The sequence below is a fragment of the Coregonus clupeaformis genome, chromosome 21, assembly GCF_020615455.1.
Source record: "Coregonus clupeaformis isolate EN_2021a chromosome 21, ASM2061545v1, whole genome shotgun sequence".
In the NCBI taxonomy this organism is placed as follows: Eukaryota; Metazoa; Chordata; class Actinopteri; order Salmoniformes; family Salmonidae; genus Coregonus; species Coregonus clupeaformis.
The window spans coordinates 34,536,321-34,549,564 of NC_059212.1; the positions used below are offsets into that span (position 1 = coordinate 34,536,321).

At 41.1% G+C, this 13,244-nt stretch overlaps 1 long non-coding RNA gene across 1 annotated transcript; it reads left to right on the forward strand.

The window, feature by feature from the left end:
* Nucleotides 1–12,282: 12,282 nt before the first annotated feature.
* On the forward strand, nt 12,283–12,750 carry LOC121535314. The gene is made up of 2 exons (XR_005994732.2): nt 12,283–12,581; nt 12,688–12,750. It is a non-coding gene; the product is annotated as an uncharacterized LOC121535314 (long non-coding RNA).
* Nucleotides 12,751–13,244: the final 494 nt, after the last annotated feature.

The window sequence follows — 13,244 nt, forward strand, 5'->3', positions numbered from 1 at the left end:
TTAACCCCTCATTTCATGTGTCTCTCCTCAGGCCGGTGGTAGCTGGTCCGCTCCAGGAGTCTGAGGTGCGGTAGGTGCCTCCACATCCTCTGGACATTGAGGGGGCCCCGGCGTACTCGGTCCGTTCCATTCTGGATTCGAGGCGTCGGGTGGGGGGCCTTCAGTATCTCGTGGAGTGGGAGGGGTACAGTCCGGAGGAACGGTGCTGGGTCCCAAGGCGGGACATCCTCGATCTCTCCCTGTTGAGGGATTTCCACCGTCGCCATCCGACTCGCCCTGCTCCGCGTCCTCCTGGCCGTCCCCGAGACCGGGGTCGGTGCACTGCTGGAGCCGCACGTCAAGAGGGGGGTACTGGCACGATGTCCACCGAGGCTGCCCCTCCTCTTTGTTCGGGCAGGCTTCGGCGTTCGTCATCACCGGAGTACTAGCTACTGCCGATCTCATTCTCATCACTCCACTTGTCATGTCTTGTCAATCACACACACCTGGTGCTCATTCCCCTAATTAGTATGTGTAGAAGTGTTCCCTCTGTTCCCTTTGTCTTTGTGAGTGATTGTTTATTGTGAGAGCATGTTAGCTCGGTTGAGCTACTCTACATTGTATTTATGCTAAGGTAGATGTTTTCCCTTGAGCTTGTTCCTTTTGATGCTTGGGGCGTTTGATATATGTGAACGCATTAAACTCTGGACTTCGGTATTTTACCTCTGTCACGATCGTCGACAGATGAAGCGGACCAAGGCGCAGGGTGATAAGCATACATTCTTTATTTGTGTACACAACGAACAAAAACAATAAACCAAACGATACGTGAAGTCCTAGGTTATACACAAAACCCTACGGAACAAGATCCCACCAAAACTAACATGCCAAAAGGCTGCCTAAGTATGGTCCCCAATCAGAGACAACGAGCTACAGCTGTCTCTGATTGGGAACCACCCTGGCCAACATAGATATAAACGATCTAGAACGAAAAACATAGAAAACTAAACAATGAAAATCCACACCCTGGCTCAACATTTAAGAGTCCCCAGAGCCAGGGCGTGACAACCTCCTGCGCCTGACTCCTTCATTTCACCTTGTCACAATATTGAATAGCTTTAAAATGGTTAATTCTAATTCTGTACTTTAGTTCTAATTCTGCATTTACATTTTGTTCTCGTCATCTCACGTTTATTGAATCACTTGTCTGACAAAAAAAAGCCTCACTTCAATCGTACTGTATTGAATATTGGATTGCAATTAAAATATGTGAACTGTAACACTGTTCCGATGGCACTTAAAATGTTTGTTATATTGTATTAGTGTTATCACAGATACTGTAGATATCACTGTTTAGCAGTCACACACCATTAATTAATGACAGGATATTACACGTTTGGAGCATCTGAAATGTAAATTCATAATGGTTTGGCAACACATTTGACTGATGTTTTAATTTTTGATTTCATTTGATTTGAGATATTACGGAAATGTAATATTTTAGAATAAAGTTGCCTAGGCTCCTGGCTATTTTGATACCTGTCTGTCTTTTAGAGCTCTTTGTCGTGTCTGGCTGAATCATGTTGCTTTTCCTCTGCCTTTGTGAAATATTGTGCTCTCTCTTTGTTTGTACGGGCCATTCACTGTCACTGAGATGACAGATATAATTTGCACTAACGCCTGGACAATGGGCAATGGGACTTGCATGCAACTCTGCTATAATCACTGATGATCACTTGTTGACAGCTAGCATGAACACAGATTTAGCCTAGGGTAAAATGGGCAAGAGTCTGGTCGTTGGTTTTTGCTTGGTATTCTATTCCCTTATTTATTCCCACCTGTACGGTGTGTGTGTGTGTGTGTATGAGAGAGAGCGAGAGAGAGAGAGAGAGAGAGAGAGAGATAGAGAGAGACCAGCCGCAGCCTCCCCTGCACAGTTGTGAGGCTGATTGATAGTTACTATAAATAGAAAGTACCTACATCAACTTCTGCTTGTCTGTTAGGATATTTCACAGCAACGTTGAAATGTTGTTTTTTTACACAAAGTGGCACCTTGTCTTGTAGGTGATTCAAATCATATCTATCTTCACTAAGCTACCATGCTCTTTGAATGGGTCATATTTACGGGGTGTTTTTGCTGACCTGGATAGCTCTGACAGTCCTGTCAGTCTGCATATAGAGAAACATGAGTGTTACCCACACTTACGCACACGCACACACACACACCCTGTCTCCTGGTCCATTCACTTTTTCATTCAAATAGACACAAAGATATTTGCAGAACTGATACCAATGATGATGGCTCTGTTAACCTGCAGCCTCCTGGGTCAGACAGGGACCTCTACACATCTACAATCTCATCCATCTCTCATCCCTCCCTCAGTCCTCCCTCATCCCACTCTCCTGCATCCAGTCACTGCCAATATAACCACTCACACTCCAGCAGACTTGCTCAATTGAGGCTTTAAAACCGCTATATCACACTATATCAAACAAGGAGAATCTTATCCTCTATGTAATGGCTTATTTTTAGGATGTTAAAAACCATAAACCATTTTTCCCTCACCTCTACCTGACATTAGACATACTGTTTATAGAAGATAAAGAATATTTAAAAACAAATGGAAAGAAAGGGAAAGGAAAGGGGGATACCTTCAATTGAAATAAAGAGGTAAGAAGAGTAGGAGAAAGGTTCTGATGATAGTCATCATCATCAATGATAATCAACATTACAGTAGAAGATTCAATATGGCGGACATAAGGAGGATGTAATTTGCCCCTTAATTGTTGGTAAAGAAATGAAGCAGAGAGAAGCCATGAAGAAAAGGGAATTACTTCTTAATGAATGGGAAATGGGATGGGGTATTTTCGGACTAGATGAGTCTAGACAGGGTTGTGATGCATGTCTTTGTGTTTTGTTCCCTCGGTTTTCTGTGTGTGTGTGTGTGTGTGTGTGTGTGTGTGTGTGTGTGTGTGTGTGTGTGTGTGTGGGACACTAATTTGATAAGATTGCTGGGAGCAGGGTGGGCATGATATGAACTGGGCCTGTGCGACTCCCCTGGGTCGCCAATGATGAATCACCTTGCCTACACACGCACACACACAAAATACACTGGGTGTACAAAACATTAAGAGCACCTTCCTAATACTGAGTTGGGCACCCCAGCCTCAAATCATCGGGGCATGGACTCTACAAGGTGTCAAAAGTGTTCCACTGGGATGCTGGCCCATGTTGACTCCAATGCTTCCCACAGTTGTGTGAAGTTGGTTGGATATCCTTTGGGTGGTGGACCATTCTTGATACACACGGGAAACTGTTGAGTGTGAAAAACCCAGCAGCGTTTCAGTTCTTGACACAAACCAGATTATTTTGTGCCCAATAGAAATGAATGGTAAATAATGTATTGTGTCATTTTGGAGGCACTTTTATTGTAAATAAGAATATAATATGTTTCTAAATACTTCTACATTAATGTGGATGCTACCATGACTACAGATAATCCTGAATGAATCGTGAATAATGATGAGTAAGAAAGTTAGAGGCTTAAATATCATACCCTCCCAAAAAATGCTAACCTCCCCTGTTATTGTAATGGTGAGAGGTTAGCATGTCTTGGGGGTATGATATTTGTGCGTCTGTGTTTAGAAACATATTCTATTCTTATTTACAATAGAGTGACTCCAAAATGACAGAATACATTATTTACCATTAATTTCTATAGGGCACAGAATAATCTGAAACACAACCAAAACAAACAGCAAATGCTTCCAACAAGTTTGTAGTGTCACAAGCTTGATGTAATAATTGCATGCTAGGAATATGGGACCAAATACTAAACTTTTGACTATTTTAATACACATAAGTTAATTTATCCCAATACTTTTGGTCCCCTAAAATGGGGGACTGTGTACAAAAAGTGCTGTAATTTCTAAACTTATCACCCCATATCAATTTAAATATCATGGTCCTCTGTAGCTCAATTGGTAGAGCATGCTGGTAGAGCAGCATGGTGCTTGTAACGCCAGGGTAGTGGGTTCGATCCCCGGGACCACCCATACGTAAAAATGTATGCGCACATGACTGTAAGTCACTTTGGATAAAAGCGTCTGCTAAATGGCATATTATTAACATAAGATTAAAGCTGACAGTCTGCACTTCAACTTTATAGTCATTGTATCATTTCAAATCCTAAGTGCTGGAATACAGAGCCAAAACAACAAAACATTTTTCACTATCCCAAAACTTTTGGAGCTCACTGTATGTGGACACAATGCTTAAATCATTTGTTTTATTTGTATGCGCTCCAGAAAACAACATACAGTGTATCCGGAAGTATTCAGACCCCTTCCCTTTTTCCACATTTTGTTATGTTACAGCCTAATTCTAAAATTGATTAAATAAATACAAATCCTCATCAATCTACACATAACACCCCATAATGACAAAGCAAAAACAGGTTTGTAGAAATGTTTGCAAATGTATTAAAAATAAAAAACAGAAATACGTTATTTACATAGGTATTCAGACCCTTTGCTATGAGACTCGAAACTGAGCTCAGGTGCATCCTGTTATCATTGATCATCCTTGAGATGTTTCTACAACTTGATTGGAGTCCACCTGTGGTAAATTCAATTGATTGGACATGATTTGGAAAGACACACACCTGTCTATATACGGTCCCACAGCTGACAGTGCATGTCAGAGCAAAAACCAAGCCATGAGGTCGAAGGAATTGTCCGTAGAGCTCCGAGACAGGATTGTGTCAAGGCAGAGATCTGGGGAAGGGTACCAAAAAATGTATGTAGCATTGAAGGTCCCCATTCTTAAATAGAAGAAGGTTGGAACCACCAAGACTCTTCCTAGAGCTGGCCGCCTGGCCAAACTGAGCAATCGGGGGAGAAGGGCCTTGGTCAAGGAGGTGACCAAGAACCCAATGGTCACTCTGACAGAGCTCCAGAGTTCCTCTGTGGAGATGGGATAATCTTCCAGAAGGACAACGATCACTGCAGCACTCCATGAATCAGGCCTTTATGGTAGAGGCCAGACGGAAGCCACTCCTCAGTAAAAGGCACATGACAGGCACCTAAAGGACTCTCAGACCATGAGAAACAAGATTCACTGGTCTGATGAAACCTAGATTAAACCCTTTGGCCTGAATGCCAAGCGTCACATCTGGAGGAAACCTGGCACCATCCCTACGGTGAAGTATGGTGGTGGCAGCATCATGCTGTGAGGATGTTTTTCAGAGGCAGGTACTCTCCTCTCGTAAACCAGGCCTATAAGAACAGAAACAGGCACTGAAACAGATGGAGACTCAGCTGGATGGGAACTACTGTCTCACACAATATGAACTAACCTCAGCCATCAACAACCAATTAACAGTAAGGAGACAGGCAATCCCACCTGTGATGAGTGAACGTGCCTGTATTATTTTACTGTGGTCTCTCTTTTCCTGTATTTGTAGATTGTTTTCTATAAGACATTCTAACTGATGTCATGCCCTCTGTATGACCTTTCACCTTTGACCTTGTGAAAGGTCATACAGGCCCCCCGTGTAGCTCAGTTGGTAGAGCATGGCGCTTGCAATGCCAGGGTTGTGGGTTTGATTCCCACGGGGGGCCAGTATGAAAATGTATGCACTCACTAACTGTATGTCGCTCTGGATAAGAGCATCTGCGAAATGACTAAAATGTAAGTTGTAAGAGAGGTCTGTCCTGCTTAGACCTTCACAGCCAAATCCTCTCCCCATAGCCATGCCTCCAAATCATGCTCTCTCTGGTTTCATAAGGTTTCTCACTCACTCAATAGATCAATAGAAATGTAGAGTAGTTTGACAATACATATGGGAACAGACAAATAGCTAAATGGGGTCAATGTTTTGGAGAACCCAACTCTGTATTTCCTCTCACTCATGTGGCTAGTAGTTCACACCTAAATTCTATTTTTATTTTACAACATGATGATGGTTTGAATGAGCTACTGCATTACTGCTAGTGTTAGCTCCACCTTGAGCAGAGCAAAACATTGTCGCAGGAGAACCCAACTCTGTATTTCCTCTCACTCATGCATACTAAGTGAGAGACAGCCTGACTGACTGCAGACCCTCCTGACTATTCTGTCTGTCTGGTCAGAGGAGTTTGTTATTGAATCTACAGTCTGAGGAGGTTGAAGCAACACTGAACAAAAATATAAACGCAATGTAAAGTTTTGGCCCCATGTTTCATGAGCTGAAATACTGTAAAAGATCCCAGAAATGTTCCATATGCACAAAAAGCTTATTTCTTTAAATTTGTGCACAAATTTGTTTACATCCCTGTTAGTAAGTATTTATCCTTTGCCAAGATAATCCATCCACCTGACAGGTGTGGCATATCAAGAAGCTGATTAAACAGCATGATCATTACACAGGTGCACGTGCTGGGGACAATAAAAGGTCACTCTAAAATGTGCAGTTTTGTCACACAACACAATGCCACAGATGTCTCAAGTTTTGAGGGAGTGCGCAATTGGCATGCTGACTGCAGGAATGTCCACCAGAGCTGTTGCCAGAGAATTGAATGTTAATTTCTCTACTATAAGCCGCCTCCAATGTCGTTTTAGAGAATTTGGCAGTATGTCCAACCGAGTTGCTGAAGAGTATTTCTGTCTGTAATGAAGCCATTTTGTGGGGAAAAATTCATTCTGATTGGCTGGGCCTGGCTCCTCTCCAAGGACCACTCATGGCTGCACCCCTGCCCAGTCATGTGAAATCCATAGATTAGGGCCTAATTTATTTATTTTAATTGACTGATTTCTTATATGAACTGTAACTCAGTAAGATCTTTGAAATTGTTGTGTTTATGTTTTTGTTCAGTATACATACTGGCATCTACTGTTAGCTTTGGGAACACACACTCCCCCAATGACTCATATCTTATTATGAAGAGACTGCAGTAATTATAACATTGTGTGAGATGAAAAAAAGGACAAACGTCATGAAAATGTATTCATAATGTTGTTGACAGTATTATATTTTGAAGCATTGCATATGAGATCTCAAGTTGAATAGAAGCAAAACACCTACAGTAGCTTGCAGTAGTTGTACAAAAGTACAAATACAATCATGATATCGAAGTGCATACTTAGTTCAGCATACAACATTTCCAGCAACAACGTTATTGTGAGTAATTAGGCAAAACAATCTATTTAAAGAGTAATAGACATGATACTGTTAACAAATTCTCATGTCATATAACAACAGTATAACTACTCTATGATAGATATCAATATGGTAAATATGGTTCAGGGTCGGGAATACAATAATGCAGGTTCAAATGATAAAACAAAAGTCCAAACTCTCCAGTCTCTCTCTATCCACCTCCTCTTTCCCTTAGCAATACCCAGCTCAGTGAACTTGGCTGAATCTCTCTCTGTGACATTGCCATGTACTTGATGTATTTGGTCATGGTTGTATGTATTTGGTCATGGTTGTGTGTATTTGGTCATGATTGTGTGTATTTGTCCATGGTTGTGTAAACAGTTGGCCAGGCACATGGATTAGGTATTGTACTGGGTTGTAGTTTATACAATTCACAAGGAAAATGGTGTAAAAATTTCCTCCATAGAGAATAAGAAACACTTTCAGGTATATAATGACATTACTGTGTGATCCTATAGTATGCTATACAAAAATATATATATAATCTGATCTCACGAGCTACACCAGCATGTTATGATATATAAAACAATGATACCCACAAAACTCAGAGGAGTAAAAAGACATTTGCCCATCCTATAACAAGAAATACCTCCTTTAGAATCCCTTTCCTTATTTCAGCTGAATATGCACATAGTCCCTTTTCTGCCTTTCAAGAACTGACAATAACACACATAACATCTCAGTTCCAGTTTAGTTAACCTAACAAGTATCAAGTATCCAGTCAGACTACTCAGAAATTGTACCTGTACAGCAGCAGCACGCCGCGACACACACACGAGACAAACACCCGACAAAGCAGGTATAAAAGGAGAAATGTGACAAATCGGTCTACCGGTCTCCCCAGTGTCTCCCTAAGGAATAGTGTCCCAAAGGACTTCAAGATATTTGGTTCTTAATTTCGCTGTTGTACAAATCAGTGACACATCTGATCATATCAGATATAAGACCAATAAGCCAATAATGCTGACTGATTTTAAACCTGAACTGTGTGGTGCAGTAGAAGTATGAATAAAACATTTTATCTGGCTCTATTTTGATGAAGTATCCCTGGTTAATGAAATATCTCATTTTTTACTTCAAAAATGTACTATTTGACTTGACAAAATGTATTTGTATGGTTTTTACATAAAAAAAATACACTGAAAATCCCAAAATAAACTTTTATTAAAACAAAAACATTTAAAACAAAAACATTGCATCTTATAATAGTGTTGGGATGTAACTTATGTGAAGCGTGTGGTCTCAATGTTAAACTCTGCCATGGGGATGCCCCTGGATGCCACCTGGGGGGAAAACATTGCTGCCGGGTACACTATATAGGAGGTGCCAACCTGGGGGCATTGGCATCAGCAGAGCCATAGCTAGGGACATGTACTGTTACACTGTATATGGTTCTGGGCACCATTTTCTTCTTGAGGTGTGTGCTAAATAGCATATCTTAAATCTTTATATGTTTTTTTGTTGTTTATTTTATCCCTTTTTCTCCCCAGTTGTTACAGTCTTGCTTGCAGGCACCCGGCCCGCCAGAAGGAGTTACTAGAGCGTGATGGGACAAGGAAATCCCGGCCTGCCAAACCCTCCCCTAACCCGGACGATGCTGAGCTAATTGTGCGCTGCCTCATGAGTCTCCCGGTCACGGCAGGCTGTGACAGCCTGGGATTGAACCCGGGGCTGTAATGATGCCTCAAGCACTGCAGTGCCTTAGACCGCTGTGCCACTTGGGAGGCCCTTGCGTTCTGTCTTTTCAATCATCTTCAAACCAATGTGATGGACAAGTTTGTGCTTTTCTATTAACCAATTTCTGTGTTCTATTCATGTGCTTTTCTAATAATCAATTTCTGTGTTCATGCAAGTGACTGATTGAACAGTACGCCCAGAACCTTGTTTTGAGAAAGGGATATCTCAGTTTCAAGGTCTCAGCTTAGAGAGAAGAATCCTCGTGAGGTATTGGTCTGTCACATGCATGACTCAGTATTGGTCGGTCACATGAAGGAAGCAAACGTTAATGATGAATTAATGATGAATGATGAATAAGCTAAATCATGCAAATATAACTTGTCTGTATATAAGAGAACTAACGGGACTGCCCCGGGTAGAGCTCCTGATCGAGATGTTTACTTGGTGCATTGAGTTGGTTGGGACCTCTTCAGCACGCTGCTAATAAACAATTATTCATTTAAGATTGACTTCGAGTGTCCCTGTGTAGAATTTCCACGACACCAGCTACATGCAGCCTGTTCCAGGACAATTGATGAAAGCTTCTGAATAAGTAACGAGTGATCCACAGTGTAGAAGGCTTTAGACAGGTCAATAAAAAGGTCGCACAGTGTTTCTTCTTATCCAAACATATAAGAACAGAATTTAAAACCAAAGAAGTAGCAGAGATAGTGCTATGACCTGGTCTGAAACCTGACTGGTGTATATTTAGAATACATTTCGTAGTTAAAAATAATCTAAGTTGAGTATTTACCAAGGATTCTAGAATATTTGCTAGGTAAGAGTGTTTGGAAATAGAGCGATAATTATTTAGGTCACACGGGTCACCACCTTGGTGATGGGGGAATATACACGCCGCCTTCCAGACCCTGGGGATTGTACCAGAAATGATTATAAGGTTAAAAAATGTATTAAAGATTCTGCAATCAGAGGAGCAGAAAGCTGCAACAAGAAAGGATCAAGTAAATCAGCCCCAGTGGATTTGTTTTACATTAATCTTGCGCAAGTGGTCTAGCACATCACAAGCAGAAAGCTGTTGAAATGGAAACAAAGACTCCCTAGAAGTTGACGGAACTTCCATCGAGCCAACTAGAGGCTGGTAGAGGGGCAGGCAGTCGACTGGCTGACCAGGGTGAATTAAATCAACATTTCTTTCAAATAAAACGTCTGCCGAGATAAGGGATGCTTTAAATCAGCATTTTATCAACATTTTCTCAGTAATTATGCCAGTCTGACAGAACTTGCTTAGGCATTAACGGTTTTCCAAAATTTTGACAGATCACCAGCATAGTCTGAGATCCACAGCTAGATTTAGCTTCTTGATTGAGGAAGTGCATCTACATGTACAGTGGGGGAAAAAAGTATTTAGTCAGCCACCAATTGTGCAAGTTCTCCCACTTAAAAAGATGAGAGAGGCCTGTAATTTTCATCATAGGTACACGTCAACTATGACAGACAAAATGAGAAAAAAAAATCCAGAAAATCACATTGTAGGATTTTTTATGAATTTATTTGCAAATTATGGTGGAAAATAAGTATTTGGTCAATAACAAAAGTTTCTCAATACTTTGTTATATACCCTTTGTTGGCAATGACACAGGTCAAACGTTTTCTGTAAGTCTTCACAAGGTTTTCACACACTGTTGCTGGTATTTTGGCCCATTCCTCCATGCAGATCTCCTCTAGAGCAGTGATGTTTTGGGGCTGTCGCTGGGCAACACATACTTTCAACTCCCTCCAAAGATTTTCTATGGGGTTGAGATCTGGAGACTGGTTAGGCCACTCCAGGACCTTGAAATGCTTCTTACGAAGCCACTCCTTCGTTGCCCGGGCGGTGTGTTTGGGATCATTGTCATGCTGAAAGACCCAGCCACGTTTCATCTTCAATGCCCTTGCTGATGGAAGGAGGTTTTCACTCAAAATCTCACGATACATGGCCCCATTCATTCTTTCCTTTACACGGATCAGTCGTCCTGGTCCCTTTGCAGAAAACTGCCCCAAAGCATGATGTTTCCACCCCCATGCTTCACAGTAGGTATGGTGTTCTTTGGATGCAACTCAGCATTCTTTGTCCTCCAAACACTACGAGTTGAGTTTTTACCAAAAAGTTATATTTTGGTTTCATCTGACCATATGACATTATCCCAATCCTCTTCTGGATCATCCAAATGCACTCTAGCAAACTTCAGACGGGCATGGACATGTACTGACTTAAGCAGGGGGACACGTCTGGCACTGCATGATTTGAGTCCCTGGCGGTGTAGTGTGTTACTGATGGTAGGCTTTGTTACTTTGGTCCCAGCTCTCTGCAGGTCATTCACTAGGTCCCCCCGTGTGGTTCTGGGATTTTTGCTCACCGTTCTTGTGATCATTTTGACCCCACGGGGTGAGATCTTGCGTGGAGCCCCAGATCGAGGGAGATTATCAGTGGTCTTGTATGTCTTCCATTTCCTAATAATTGCTCCCACAGTTGATTTCTTCAAACCATGCTGCTTACCTATTGCAGATTCTGTCTTCCCAGCCTGGTGCAGGTCTACAATTTTGTTTCTGGTGTCCTTTGACAGCTCTTTGGTCTTGGCCATAGTAGAGTTTGGAGTGTGACTGTTTGAGGTTGTGGACAGGTGTCTTTTATACTGATAACAAGTTCAAACAGGTGCCATTAATACAGGTAACGAGTGGAGGACAGCGGAACCTCTTAAAGAAGAAGTTACAGGTCTGTGAGAGCCAGAAATCTTGCTTGTTTGTAGGTGACCAAATACTTATTTTCCACCATAATTTGCAAATAAATTCATAAAAAATCCTACAATGTGATTTTCTGTATTTTTTTTTCTCAATTTGTCTGTCATAGTTGACGTGTACCTATGATGAAAATTACAGGCCTCTCTCATCTTTTTAAGTGGGAGAACTTGCACAATTGGTGGCTGACTAAATACATTTTTCCCCACTGTATTTCTCAATTGCTTGAAAACCTGCCAATCAGCTACAGAGTCCATTTTTCTAGCCTAGGCCCAGGGCTGATTTCTCATCATAACATGATCTGAAAGTTCTATAGAGAACCAAAGTTTGTTATATTTTTTACTCAAAGGCATTTAAAGGGAGCGTGGTTGTCTGCCAGAGAGATAAAAATAGATAGAACAATTCTAGAGCTACTAGAGCTAATTCAGGGTCAGGCATGCAGCTGATAGAGGAAAAGTCAGAATAATACATATCATGATGAAAAGCATGTGGTGATAAAAAAAAAAAGATAAATGTGTATTTGGGCTCATGGTCACATCTATAACCAAAAGCAAAATTCTGGGGGATAGTGATATTTAGAGAACATAATGCCACAAGAGTTAATTTCACATATAGCCACCCATCCCCCCTTTTAACTGCCATAAATGTTATTCATGTCATTATTAATGTTATTCATGTCATTATTAATAGGTTTTACATAATATCATTATTATTTGTACAACTTGTATTTTGAATATTGATTTTGCTTGTATTTATGTGATAGGAACTATCTGTACATTCTATGTTGTGTTGGGACGCTTTTAGTGGTGACAAGTTCCAGACATCGCGGTAAAGTAGCGGCGGTAAAGTTTAGTACTCTGAAAGATAAGTTAAATTAACGACGTGTTTATTTACAAGTATTCTTGTTTCTAAGTGGACCCATTTCCCTCTCAGTTGTGTGCAGCCAGCGAGGTATGTTCATTATGTTAATTATTTGTCGCGCATATTTACGTGCAAGGTTTCTGTAACGTGAACGCCAACTTGTTTTTTGTGCATGTGTTGAAATGTATTTAAACAGTTCGACGGTGGATTGATGACGGTGGAGAATTTAGTAGAAGAATAAATCCATCAGTAACCAGAACAGCGGCGTTGTGTATTTCCTGGAGGGAGTGATAGTCGAACTCGAAGTCTGCGTGATCGTTTCCTGACCTGCTCTGCAAGACCGCTCGTCAAGACGGACTCACAGATAAGCCACTGTTCAGTGTTAAAGGACTCACACAAGTTCATCCGTTTTGTTTTTCATGAAGACGTCCGTAAGTCAGACACTTAAGTTTGTGTTCTGAAAAGGTGACACAAGGATTGGAAAATATAAAGGACTTCAAAGGGCTGTGTGTAGCCAAGTAACATAATAGTGTGTAACAAGATATTAAGAGACATTAACGTAAGTGATTTAGCGATATTGATAATTCTTTATTTCATTGAATATAAGTCATTGATTTACTTAAGAAGAGGATTTATGTTTGTGCATTTAAGAAAGCTGTTATTTTGAGTGATTCTGCAACATTTCAAAATCTTTATAATGCCTGCCTTTATTCTGAAGGGTTAATTTCAAAGACAATAACTTAACTTGGCATA